General features: G+C 44.8%; 1 protein-coding gene across 4 annotated transcripts in view; it reads left to right on the top strand.

The window, feature by feature from the left end:
- The window catches only part of Npas3 (neuronal PAS domain protein 3), a 795,952-nt gene that overhangs the window by 37,153 nt on the left and 744,619 nt on the right, over window positions 1-14,180 (top strand). The window lies entirely within an intron of this gene.

Genomic DNA, 14,180 nt, shown 5'->3' with positions numbered 1-14,180 from the left:
TTGCCTCTGGGGGCTGGATTTTAATGGAGTGCTTTATTATAGTCCACTGTTTATGTTCGTAATATTTAGGGGCAGGCCATTGTCTTATATGAAGTCGTTCATTTTGAAACGAATATTTTCTCATAATGAATAACTTCACAGGTTTGCCTTTACTTTATTTTTTCAATAACATTATGTGCAAAGTTTCTATTGAAAGAAAGAGGGAAAAAAATGTATGGCAGTGTTCATTGCTAACACTTTTGCCAAATGCTATAAATTTTGATTTTTGGGTTGAAGCTATATGGTGTATGCCATGCTTCCTTGTCCAGTCATGGCTGCTGTTTGGTGGTGCCCTGCTGTATTTAGATATTTATAAATGCTTGATGAGTGAAATAGAATCATTAAGTGTTATACAGGAAAGTTCAGAAGATGAGTTATTTAATATCACCCGGTTTTTAAACGAAGCCTGTCTAGATCTACACATAACATACTAAACGTAATTGTCATCTCATCGTGCACGCGAGCTTCATACTTTTTAGATGTAGCCCTGATGTGTGTTCTCATGGCTCGTTTTTTTGTTGTGTATATGTATACAAAGGCTGTGGGTTGGAGGAAGCGTGCGTGTGAGTGCTGTTTCTGGAGGTCAGAGGACAGCTCGAAGCAGTTGGTTCTCTCCTCCCACCATGTGGAACCTGGGTCAAACTGATGCCATCAGGGGTGGTGATGTCTTCACCTGCTGTGCCATCTTGCTAACCCTACTGGCTTAATCTTAGGTTTTTTCCTTTTTGTCTGTGGTGTTACTGTATGACACAGGGTGTCGGTAGAGCCCAGACTGGCCTCAAGCTTGTGACCCTCCTATCTCAGCCTCCTGAGTGCTGAGATTACAGGCACGAATCACCATGGCTGGTTTTTGCTTGGTTTCAACCCTTGCTCTAGCTTAGAATTTGATATGACAAAATGGAGTGAGGGTTCTTATCCTGCTCCTCACACGCCTTTATGTAGATCTGAGTGATGGACGTATGGAAATCGGGTCAGTGTTTTGATGTTTATGTAATGAGAAGACACTCAAATAGTATTTGGTGTATAAGCAGGAACGACAAACTACAGTGCAGAGCTAGCATTCTTTTATCAATAATTTGTTTCACCGGTCTTTGGAGATGACCATCATGGATGAATAACTCTCTAAGTACTCATCCTTCGGCTTTCTGTAAGCCCTTCTTGGGTTGGGTTCGGAAGAAAAATGATACTAGAAGCAGCTGTGGTCTAGAGGCGTTCACAGAGTTTTCTCTAGCAGCGTTATCAGTGACTTGAGGACCATCGGGGTTGCTGCAATGCTGTTGCGTTTGCATGCACTCTTTAGAGATGGGAACTCCTTCCAAAAACACAATGGAACCCAAACAATGTCCGTATTGTTCATTCTTAACAGAAGACCCATTTTCTTGCAGAGGGTGGAAACGGTCGACAGCAATTATCCTTTGTCATGTGAATCTTGGGTGGATTTTTTGCCCTGTCTTCTAAAAGAGATTGTGAAGGGATGACCTCTGAGTCTGCCGCTCCAGCCTAGTCATTGAGAAGCTCGGAAGCTCAGGATCTTATTGCTAAAGATGATTTCATGGGGGTGGGTGTTTCTCATTTGGTGTAACCTTGCAGACCAGTTAAGTCCAGGGTATAATGTGCATAAGGATATAAATAGAGGACCAATAAATGTCGATCTCTTGGTGGGAGTTCTTTAAATGATGATGATTATGACTAGCTCTTTATGGGGTCATATGGCAGGACGTGGCGGAAGACACTGCCTTAGCAAGATGCTCTCACAGTCAGAGAAGGACTGTGTTGGTGAAGAAAGTGGGAAGGGAAGGGAAATCTTATTGGTGGGCTTGGCAACAGAGGTCTTCATGTTCTCAGTGTCTTATGGTCAGGTAATTGAGGTAAGCTTTGAGTAAGTACAGCAATGCAGTCTAGAATTTACTGAATTTATTTATGTGTTTATTGTCAGTAATCTGCAGGACACAAACATCCACATTATATAAATACCACAGATGGGGGACTCAGCTTAGGGGGCCAACCTTGTCAATGTTAGGTGTTCCTATGCAAATCATAGCTCTCAGTGTTAGGGAATTAGTATTTGTTTTCCTCAGCGTTTATCTAATGCCAAAGACTCATGCATTGTGGAAAAGGCATTTGGCTTCTTTTAGACTTCAGGTTCTTTCAGAATTTTCGCTGTAGGCTTTCTGAGGAAGTTTTCTCATTTGTTTGTTTGTTTTCATGGATGTCAATTAAGGAGTATGTTTATTAAACAAATGAAATTCAACTAAAGAGGGAAATGGAACTAAGAGGAAAGAAAACAGAGCCCTCGAGGGCTCACAGGAGGATAAGCAGTCAGTGTCTCTGTGCGCGTCACAAGGGCACTCAGAGCTCAGACCGGGGACCTGGATGTCAGCAGCTGGGTCTCCGTAAGGCATGGTGACAGCCTCGGAGAAACTGTAAAGTTCTGTCATGTCATGACTGGCGAGCGCGGACGGAGTGACATGATCAAGGGTATCAATGGCTTTGATTGAGTCATTGGTCATAAAAGTCCACGATGCTTCATAACTGCCGTGGGTTCCCCTTGTCATTCAAACAGACGTTAGAGAGGGCATAGAACGGACATTATCACAGCTACCCGTGTCCCCGTGGATTTCATTCACTGAGACTTCCGAACTCTGTGGAACGCTGTGCCCTTTCAGCGGGTCTTCATGTAGCTGTAGTTTGAGGGCACTTGGCATTGCTTTCAAAAGTACAACCAGGGCTTTGGCATTACACTGCCCACCTTCCTTCATAGGATTTAGAGATGAACGTATGGATGCTCCCCCCCCCCGATATAGCTTGTGCCTACACTTGAACTCATGCTTAGGAAAACTGGAGAAGTGTCCTGAAGCTGTTGACTCCAGTTCGGCTGAGGAAGGCGGGCGCTAATAAGGAAAAAGGGGACTGTGTCTTGTTCAATATGAAGTATTTTGGCTAGACTACCCGGTGCCTACCTTGCAAGGAATCACAGATATTTGGCACATTCAGGGAAGTGTTAGATGGGGGCTGATTCGCTCCGCCTGTCAGGAAGCGCTGGAGCCAGGTCACACTGCACGAGTTTACAGTGGCGAGGCTGGTGGAGGGGGCGAGGATTTTGATTCCATGACGACATGTCAGGATATTTTTTTTTAAAAAGTGTGACCTAAGTCTAAAAGTGATAACAGCACCAATCAATTCACACACAGAGGAAGAGAGTTCCCTCTGAGGTATTAATGGACATGTAGAGTAGAGCCACAGGTTGTCACCGTCCTTCTGGAGGGACTGAGTAGTGGGCTCAGCAAGTTTGTGTTAGCACTGCCAAAAAGCAAAAGCAGGGTTGGAATCTTTTTTTTACTTCCAAGCCAGTCTGTGGGAATGCAGGTATTTCACTACAGCGTGGATATGATTTTACTTGATATTTTTTTTTAAGGTGGAGAAATGAATGGGGCATGCATTCATGTTTTTCACCTAGGCCAAATGGAAGAGTTTTCAGTGATGTCACCCATTAGGCTAGAGAGGCTTTTCTGTGCACTGCCCCGCGGTGCTGAGAGTAAGTTATGAATGCAGCTCTGTTCTCTCCGCATAGGGCCTTGCCGGGGAGAGAGCTGTGTGCCTGGGCCCCAGCTATTGAGGAGATGCCAGTCAGGAATGAAAACGCCTTTCATGGAGCTATAGCTAACTTCCCTGTGACACATTACCATAGCGCAGAGGCTGTTTGAAAAACCAACAGTCTGAAAATACACACGATACTTTATAAAAGTCGCGAGACTTTAATGTTAAAGGGTGCGCGTTGAGTGGCTATAGATATACAGGTTCGCGTCAGCATGCTTCTGAGGGAATTGTTCTAAGTAGCTTTCCTCCTCTCTCCCTCTGCCTGTTCACAGCCCTGATTTCTTTTGCCTTTTGGTGGAAATTACAAAAGATGTCTTCTGAGACAAATGCTGGCCCATGACATCAGGACGAAGGAATGCTCAGCCTGTCCAGCGTGTGCAAAGTGTCAGCTGCTTCACAAAAACGTTACATTTTCCAGGGTGGATTTAAAACTTACGGGCGATCCTTGAGCGGAGGAGCTAAGTTCGGGCAGACCTTTCTAGGCGATTAGAGGCGTGCCAAAATGCGTCAGATTTTGAATATTAGTATTACAGCGTTTGTTTGTTTTCCGAGACAAGTGTGCTGTGGTCTGTTTAAAACGTGGCAATAATTGACGGCAATAACCACAATAGATAGCATAGAATTTTCAATTTTGGAAAAATTATAGATGTTACAGTTGCAAATTTAAGTACTAAATCTTTGATGGTTAGACATTTAAGTTTTTTGCACTCATATAATTCATATCCAGAGAGTATACGTAAAATACTTCTAGTTGCCTCTTGTTTTTATTAGGTCTTCCCAGGACTTAATTTGGAGCATTCTATAGCATTTCCCATATTTGGATAACATATAAACAGTTTCTCCATGGTTCAGCATAGGAAAAACTGCTTATTGTTATTTTGTAGCCTATGAATAGCTGGATAAAGTTAGTTATTGTTATTAATCTCCACACTTAATTCTACGCCAGCAGGAGAAAATGGAAATTCTTGAAAAAAATTTTCAACAAGTAAAGTTCAATAAAATACATCAAAACGTCAGTATATAAACAATTCAGATCAGAAATCAGATGTAAGAAATCATTGATTTAGTGATTTTTTTTGGCCAATATTTTTAAGAGATATAGCGTCTGTGTGCCGCTATTTTCTATTAAAGTATAAAAGCTAATCATTCTGGCAAAGCTGTGTGTACCAAGAACAGTCTGAATGGATCAAAGGATTTCTGCTCATGGGGGAAGGAAAAACATTCAACACGAAGGGCGAGGAAACAGGAATGATTGCTGGACCTCATAGGCTGAGCGTGGGCAAGGCGGAGCAATGCTTTGACTCCATTCCATGGCAGCTCCCATGACTGCAGTGCCTGAGCTGGAGAGGGGAGCTGGTGGGAAGGGAGAGTTTGATCACCTAATGAGAGCTGGAGACCTTGGAATTGATGAAAGCTGCCAAAAGTCAACTTCCATGTGAAGTTTAGATAAGCTTCAGGAAATGGAGCTATTTAGAAGTAAACATGAAGATAGTGGGCTGGACTTGGGGGCGTGCTCGCTGATGCTTTTGTCTCGGGGGCATGGACGTAGCCGCTCTGGTCTAATAACCAAATGGAAAAAGAATTGTCGATGTCGAGAGTGAAGCGGGTAACTTAGAGATGTTTCTACAGACTGCAGACGCTTATTACTTAGTAGTAACCTTTTCCTAACACGATTTTCTACTTGTTAGTTAATTCTTCGACAAGAATGTGCAGTGTTTGTAGATGTACTGGAGAGCATCTGGGCTCTGCATAGTTGGTCATGGCGTCTCGGAACCACTGGTAATCAGAGCGATGCCTCCCCTGGTGAGGGTTCCGCGTAACCTGGTGGGCCCGTGACCACAAAGACGACTTCCCTTGGAAGACTGGTTCTCCCGCATCTCGGAGAAGAGCCACTTTTCTCTGATGTTGAATTATGAACTCTATAATTCATTTGTGCGGCAATACCGTATCATTCACATGATAACAGTTTAGAAACAAGACTTTGTAGAATAAGGATCATAATAGGATAGCGTAGAGGAACTGCAGCCACCGACCAACATGTTCAGGATGCAGACTTTCAACTGTCTGCTGCTGTCTGAGAAGATTGGTTGTGACATTTTGCATTTGTGCGATGCTTTTCTTCGGCGGACTCTCTAGTCATCTTGGGATGTCGCCAGCCAGAGTGGAGGCACAGTGGCAGCTCCATGGGGTGGACGTGTGCTCTTCTCTGGTCCTTGTTGTCAGAGCACTGTTGTCACTGGGCTTGCGCTGTGTGAGAACTCTCTGGATTTTACTTTCCCCCAAACCGCGTTTGTATTCTTCAAAAGGACCTTTCAGTTTGTGTTTTCCCGTAGTCAGACATTCCTTGGTTTCCTATCGTCTAGCCATGTGCAGGTCCTGATTGAGCACTGCTGTGTAGTACACTCTGGGCTGGTGGCTAGAGGCGGCAGAGGAGCTACACAAAACAGCACACTCCTGGGATTTCCCTGTCTAGATGCAGGAGTACGGAACGGAGATGGAAACATGTCCAGGGTAACGTGATGCATGTGATATGTGTCCTGAACTAGCCTGGTGAGGAACGCCTGGACTTACTGTGCAAGGGCCCAGGATCGCATATCTGGGGCTAGGGTACCCTTGGAGTCCTGAAGGAGGAGAAAGTTCTAGGCGAACAAAGAGAAGAAATATACAGAGCGGTAAAGCTGTAGAGAAACTTCTCCAAGGCGGTGTGACTGGATATGGGTTTAGAAGCCTTTAAATCTTACCTTGCACGTAGTGGATTTTGGTCTTCGTTTTACACTTCCTATCCTTGTGTTAGTGAATTGAATCCAACTGAAGAAATGTGAAGGATCATTGTGTTGGGGGTGAGATAGCTAGATGGGGATTGTAACACGATAACTCCATTTACAATATAAAAGAGACAGGAGGGAGGGGTGATCAGAGGCAGGAGACGGCAGGGCATGACCACCACAGCTCTCTGGGGAGGAAGGAAGCCTTGTCCAGGGCCGTGAGCAAGGAGATGGGCTTGACAGACCACAGCAGGCTAACCTACAGCAATTCATTATTGGATGTGAGGGGTGGGGGTGAAGGCAGGAGCCACGCTAGGCAAATCCAGCTCAGCGGACTGTGCTCTCCTTCCCTGGGATGGAGAAAGTAGGAAGAGGAGCAGACTTGTGCCAGAAGATGACGACTCTCACATTGTATATTTTGAGACCGAGGCCTCCCATTAAAAACCGAAATGACAGAAACCCAAATATTTGCAGACTAATCCAGAATATGAAAATAATTGAATATATGTGATAAGCAAATGCTTGTTGAATGATTGAATGGATGCGTAGATTAGCCATCAATTCATTACATTTTGAATGACTATTATTGACTCGCTGTAATTATTTTAAAGCCATAAGGCACAACAGGAAGCATTCTAATTATTTAGAAGTAGCAGCAGTAATTCATTTTGTTGCTTAAAAAATTTCCAAATAAGTTAATATGGCTCTACCGGACTCCTAGAGTTGATTAGTCCAAGTGTGGCTTCCCCTGGCTACCCTCACTGCCTGCTGCTGGGATGTCCTAGGACAGTTCCAGGCTGCCAGTGCGAGAGGCTGTTCTAGCAGGAGAATAGTTAAAACTAGGAACAGACTGTTTAAACATCCACTGGAGGGTTAATCTCTGGGTTTAGGATACAAAGCATTTAGATGTGGTGCTGTTTTTTAAACCCTTGTTTAAATCCTTATAATGGCAGTGGAAACCAGATGAAGGTAGAACTCTTCCCTCTGGCATCTCAGATAATAGAGATAGCACACATCCCTCATACCACTGATAGTTACTGCCCGCTTCTTCGTTTGTAATAGTTAGCTCACTCAAAGCAGTCTGGGTAATGGATGCTGTTCCAGTCAGTGCTACACAGTATCGTTCAGGGTTAGTTAGGAATACTTTGGGCCCCACGGGAAGGTGCTTGCTGCCTCAGTGATATTGAGACTGTCTCTGAGTCGGCCGCCGAGCCCAGCCCACTCAGAAGTACGATGCTGGCACTCACAGGGCGGTTCTGCCTCTCTTGGATAGACTTACATGAACCACATTCACGATGCTTGGTAAAATCAGAATATCGCATTGTTCATTTACGGCAAGAAGTGCAGGCACACAGAGGGAATGCTTGCCTCAGCCATTCCCAGGCATTCTCTGGGAACAGGGAGGTCTGGGATTGCACTCTGAAGGCGCCTAGCGAGTGTGAACTCAGAATAGAGTAGCTGGATGCTGGAGATAGCCTGGTCTCTCCAGCTGCATGTGGACTGAGCATAAGCCCGGGCCTCAATGGTTGTTATCTAAGGCAGATCCTCCCTGAGCCTTGCGTGGAGGAGCAGCGCGGTCCTTATCTCTGTTGCTCTCCTTCTAAGTCATTCTTAGAGCTAAGGGATCTCTTTGGGCCACATACTTTCTTGTATTGATAACCCGAATATCAAGAAATTCTTAAATCTTGATGGCTTAGAGACCACGCTGTTTCTATCAGATACATTTCTGCTCTGACATGTTATTGTCATGGTAGAAATGTCAAAGCCAGTTTAATCTGCAGATGCCACTGTTTTGCAGGTAAAGGCAGTGTCGTAGAGATGACTGGTAGTGGCTGGCTCTCTGCATGCCCCTGACCTCTCAGAACCTCACCTGCCGTGGAGCCTGCCATAAAGCTTGTGGCATTCCAATGGTTGGTAACCACTTAGAAGTACTGTATATAGAGAGTATGGGACCTGTGAAGTACAGCAGCCATGTTTTCCGAGCCATTTCAAGGCACAAACTAGGTAGAACTTCATACAAAGATAAATAAATACTATATATACTGAACACTTAGAAGAAAGATCATGAACCCAAGATTAAGTTGAGGATGAAGCAGGAATCCAAAGCTTTATGTTACGAGAGGGATCGTGAAGTGGTCAGATCCAGAGGTTGTGGTAAGGGCTACTATGGGAACGTCCAGTTCTCTGAAGACCAGGTCGCCCTAGAAAGGCAGACCTGCCCAGAGACCCTGACAGAACTGGAGCTTGGGTGAGAGACAAGAAAGTTGATGTAGGTTAGTGACAGACAAGTCCTAGAGGCTTGACAGTAGCAAGCTCAGACTCCAAGAAGGAAATAAGAAGAAAAAGTCCAAGGAGACTGCTCAAGAGCAGGGTCGGGAGATCCGAGAAGTGAGGCATCCTAGAAGGGTTTGGAGCCCCGCTCTCCGGGTGGAAGACCTAAGCTGGCGAGCACTGGAGAGGAATTATAGCCACGTACAAGCAGGGAGAAGGCTTTGTGCCAGAAATGAAGACCCCATTCCATAACTGTCACATACGACAAAAGAGCTGTTTAAACCACCACTTTGCGTTTTCTACAGTCTAACTAAAGCTTACTTTCCAATTTAAAGGGTAGAAGTTGCACGTTCCACTGAGTGTGCTTTGAGTTTCCCACTGTAAACGAAACATCCTCTAATTAATTTGTACAGGATTTCAGTTTTAATTTGGAAGTGAAGTAAAAGCATTAGAAAAGTTAACACCGCTGCCGTTTGGAAGAACCTGGTATCTTCAGGGACCTGTGCGCCATCACCTGCCGTCTGAAATGGAAGCAGGAAGTCTTCCTGGTTCCTCTTGGCATTATCACATGCTCCGATTAATTAAGCACTTTTGTTTACATAAACAGGATTTTAGCTTATCAGAATCCAGAAGGAATTCGAAGAGGAGGATTTTAAGTCGAATTAATTGCCTTCTGCCCCAAGGAAGAGGTAGCAGCAGATTTACAGAGAAACCCTCCTTGGGATTTTGTGAGTTCAAAGGTCATGAGAGTCAGTCTGGTGATTACCAGAGGAGGCCGGGGAGGCAGGTGTGGTTGCAGGACCAGGAGAGGAAGTGATTTGTCATTCTGATTGAAATATTGTGCTGTGAATTCCTGGATATTGTTCACATACATGTGCTTGTATTGGTGTCTAATGGACAGCATTGAGTGAATAAAGCAGATGCTCGTGGCATCCCAAGGCACCTGCTATTCTATCTAAGAGAACAGAAACTTGCAGACTGACTTCCGGCCTATTGAATTAAAAGGGTGTTAACAAAAATTAAGACAGGCTAATACCGCTCATGCTTATCTTTCAGCAAAAGACAAAAACCCAAATAGACCCAGAACTATAATAATTAAATATCCTAAACCCTTGTAAATTAGCGATTAGAGAACAAAATATTCTTCTTCATTAAAATGTTAAAGTAAGGGAGTGAGATGTTTCTAGAGAAAAAAAAAAACAAATTGTGGGTGAAATCGACAAGAAAGCTTAACTCTTGGAACCTTTAGTGTTTACAAAAACGGACAGTCCTGCTCGTACTTATACTTTAAATGTTTTAAGTGCATTGAGTTCCTTAGATTGGGGTCCTATCTTTGAAACATTTTTTTTTTTTTTTTTTTGCTTTGCCAGAAACCTCCCAGGAAATGCCTTAAAGACGAGGGAAGCCAGGAGGGCTGTTCCAGAGGGAAGGACTAGCTATGGGCATTTGGCAAATTGACCTTCCTAAGACTCAGAACGCCATTGCCAAATGAGAAACAATGCCATATACAGCTCCCGCAGGGTATAAGGCAATACGTGTAAACGTGGCATACACAGAGAGGCTTCAGGCGTGGCCATCCAAACCAGCAGAGTTCCATTGAGTGCTGTGCTCATGGAGAAACTAACCATGACGTCACTGAGCCTGTCCAGAGGAGGTTCCAGTAAATAATCTATAAATCTTATTTTTGAGTCTTGCAAACTCAGCCACAGCCATCTGTAAGCTCTCTCACTTTCATGGTCTTGGTTCACCTTACACTGTGACTTTCTCTCAACTGCTGTTCTGGGCTCCAGGCTCTTCTTCTAAGTCTTCACTACCCAGCTGTTCTTAATCCTCCCTGTCTTAATCCCTGCTAAACCTGAAACTCCACCTCTTCACCTTCCCACAATTCCTCACGGCCCATTGGTGATTCAGGAGACGCCATTTTTTCCAAACCAGCCCCATTAGCTTCTTGTGCTGTAACTTCCTGGGTATTTGAACCACTGACTCAGGTACTCTGGCTGGAAGCCCCCCTCTGTGTCTGCTCGTTTGTTCACACGGTTTCTGTCTCCGTGTGTTCCTCTCTCTGCGCTTCCCTGTGCCCCGCCACCTGGTCCTGGCTCAGCGCGGCCATCGTTCATCGAGACATCTTGAATGGCCACTTAACTGCCTCATTCTTTCCCTGTCACAGCCTGCTTAGGAGCTTACAAACCCTGGCGAAAGGGTTTGGCCAGGGTAGCAGGCAGCTTAGTGGTTTGTAAAAAGTAAAACATAAAATTTCCATACTATCCAGCACTTTTCCTGGCAGGTAAAAATTTTAGACATAGAAAAATACATGGGTGTATGTAGCAGAACTAGGTACAAGAGCCAAAAGGCAAAAAAATGCACGAAGGCTACCACCTGATGAATGAAGTATATTATATGCATGCAATAGAATATTATTCAGTCATTAAAAATAAAGTCCTGGTACGAATACACTTCTTAAGGGAGGAAAGCAAATCCAATGGTTTGTATGTTATACGAACTATTTAGGATATACACATACACACGCATCAGAACTTTGTAACTCAGGTTGCTCGTTGCTAGGCAATAGGGGAAGAAGGGAATGCAGCTGTTTGCATGAGGACGGGGGTTCCATTTGGGATGATGATGCTGTTTTGGTACCAGGTACATGCCTCAGTTAGAGATGCCCCACATTGAACTGTTCACTGGAGAAGGAAAGCGTTCCTCTTGTGTGGAGTTTGACTTAGTCTAAAGAAGCCAAGTGAACTTTCACTGGCTCCCCCTTGTGTACGGACGAAACTCCAGGTTTCCAGATTCTCACCGAAGTCCTTAGCAGTTACAGCCCACGTCCCTAGTTTCTGACTGCTCTTCTTCCTCCTTTGCCTTTTCTGCCTAGAGGGATTGCTGCTCCTCTGAGATAATTTATGTCTTCTGCCATGCTTAACTTTGTCCTAAGCTGCTCTGTCTCATTCTTGGTAAAGTCCAGCCACACTCCTCGAAAGTGCCAGCTCCCAGAAGGTAGCTCTGCAGGTGCCATTCCTCTTCCAGTGGAGTGATCTTTCTGATGTCTCCCCCACCCCTCCCCATCCACAGCCTGTGCTGTGCTCCACTCTGGGGGTGGCACCTGGTCCCTTCCCTTTTCCGCACGGCCACACCTAGTTCACGTTTGTATTCTGCGTGCCCCATACCATGCACGAATGTGGCAAATGCCTGCTCATCGCTTTTGAGTAGTAAATTTCCTTCTCAAGCAGTGATTTTTGCTTCTTCAGTTATAAATTGACTGTGGTTAGAGAAAAATGTCCAGTTGAACCTTGCTGTGTCTTGACTTTCAGTGTGAGTCCTGTAAGGAATTAGATTGGAGTTCTAACCACTGTGAGGTTTCTTATCTCACATGGTTGGGTTGTAGATAGGTAGGCAGTATGCATTTCTATTTTTCAGAGAAGTGTAAGAACTAATCAATTGGTTATAGTTGCAATAGACGTGTGTGTGTGTGTGTGTGTGTGTGTGTACTATCCGGATAGATGTTTTCAGAGTATTTCTGGTTGATTTTCAGTGGAAAAGTTATTGTTGAGAAAGATACAAATTGTACCCATTTTCCATATAAGTAAAAAGCAAAGTCATGGTTGAGTAATACAGAGGGTGGTGTCCTGTTTTATTGGGTACTAAGGCTAGAACTGAAGGTTTGGCATACTATGTGCTGGGCAAGTGCTTGCCACCAAGTTGCATCCACAACACCCTCTCCTTCTGGAAACTTATTTATACAAATTATCATTTTTTTCCTGGACAATTTCATACATGTCCGTGTGTGTTCTGATTCCTCCCACCCACACCCTCTCGTATCTCCCCCCAACTCTTGTTTGCACACGGTGCTAAGAGTAAGGAAGAGTGCTGGCTGCTAGGCAGACTCTTATACTGCTCCCTCTAAGGCCCAGGGGACACCGTGGAGCAGGGAGTGGAAAGAAGCAAGAGCTACGTTGTAGGAGAAAGGCTGTGCTGTACTACTTACTGTCCGGGTACGGCGTGGCCTTTACAGTCGTAATCCACAACAGCTGTGCTTGCCTGTCCTGGGCCTGAACAAGACGGAACCTGTCAATTGCCAGTCACCGGAGACCCATCGGACTGTGCCCCTCCCTGCGAATGATGGGCTCTGGGGGTTGCTATCTTCAGATGTGTACTGGTGAGGTCACACGGTTCCATTAAACAATTCCATAGCTTTGGTCACTCCCATGGCTCTGGTTAAACTCCTTGGGTCAGAAAACAAAAGAAAAAGACATAAACATAGAAAAAAGGGCTTGTAGGGAAGAGGACCCATATTATTTTTCTAGTATCTTCTTTGATATTTTTCAGAAGAAATGCCTTTTCATGCTTGCTACAAATTCTCTAAAAATACATATTTGGGAGGGTGAAGAGATGGCTCAGTCGGAAAACAGCACGCTGTGTGAAAATGAGGTCCTGGGAGTCAGTCCCCAGCACCCGTGTATACAGCCAGGCGTGATGGCACACTCTTGCTATCCCAACAGTAGGAGGCAGAGACATGTGGAGCCTGATGAGCCCACATTGAAGGCCAGGTTCAGAGAGATGCTCCATCCACACAGTAACGTGGAGTGTAGCAGAGGACGACACTTAGCACTAACTCTAGCACCAGTGCACACACATGGATACATATGCATGTGTACACCACATACACACAGGATGGGCAACTCTGAATCAATGTAATATTATCCTAGCACCTCACTTAGCTGCTGCTGCTGCTGCTGCTGCTGCTGCTGCTGCTGCTGCTGCTGCTGCTGCTGCTGCTGCTGCTGCTTCTTCTTCTTCTTCTTCTTCTTCTTCTTCTTCTTCTTCTTCTTCTTCTTCTTCTTCTTCTTCTTCTTCCTCCTCCTCCTCCTCCTCCTCCTCCTCCTCCTGCTCTTCCTCCTCCTCCTCCTCCTCCTCCTCCCCCTCCTCCTTCCCCTGCCCCCTCCTCCCCCTCCTCCTCCCCTTCCCCTTCCTTCCTGTTCTTTAAGCTTCTTTGGTTTGGATTTTGATGTTAGAGATAAAAACCATGGTCAGCATGCTGATGGAGTCTCTGGGGTTTGCAGAGGAGTGCAGCTCAGTGCTTGTTCCCCAGGTGTCTGTGGTAGGGTGGGGTGAAGCAGACAGAAAGGCTCATGGTTACCATCTAGTATGATGGGTGCTGTAACTGACATATATGCATGTCCTCCCATGCAAAGAAGAGAATCCCACCCTGTACTAGGGATGGGGGAGGCAGAGGCAGTATAAAGGTGCCATGGAATAGAGTTGAATTTCAAGAAGGTTGGGAGCAACTAGATTTAATGACATCTGAAGGATGCTTGTGGTGCCTCAAATGAAATATTTTTTTTAACCAGTTGTGTTAGACAAGTGTAAAGTAGATTTAATTGAATTTGGTTTGAAGCTGAAAGTCTAGTTGAAACCTATTTTAATAACTATCACTAGCATACCATTTACTAGAGGATATTTCAGGGCTCAGATGCACACTAAATGTGCAGTTTTTGTTTACCTCTGTGA

The sequence above is a fragment of the Alexandromys fortis genome, unplaced genomic scaffold, assembly GCF_014885135.2.
Source record: "Alexandromys fortis isolate MF-2015 unplaced genomic scaffold, M_Fortis_MF-2015_v1.1 scaffold_35, whole genome shotgun sequence".
NCBI lineage: Eukaryota > Metazoa > Chordata > Mammalia > Rodentia > Cricetidae > Alexandromys > Alexandromys fortis.
Note: the sequence above shows the minus strand (reverse complement) of the source record. Positions and strands in the feature narration are given on the sequence as shown.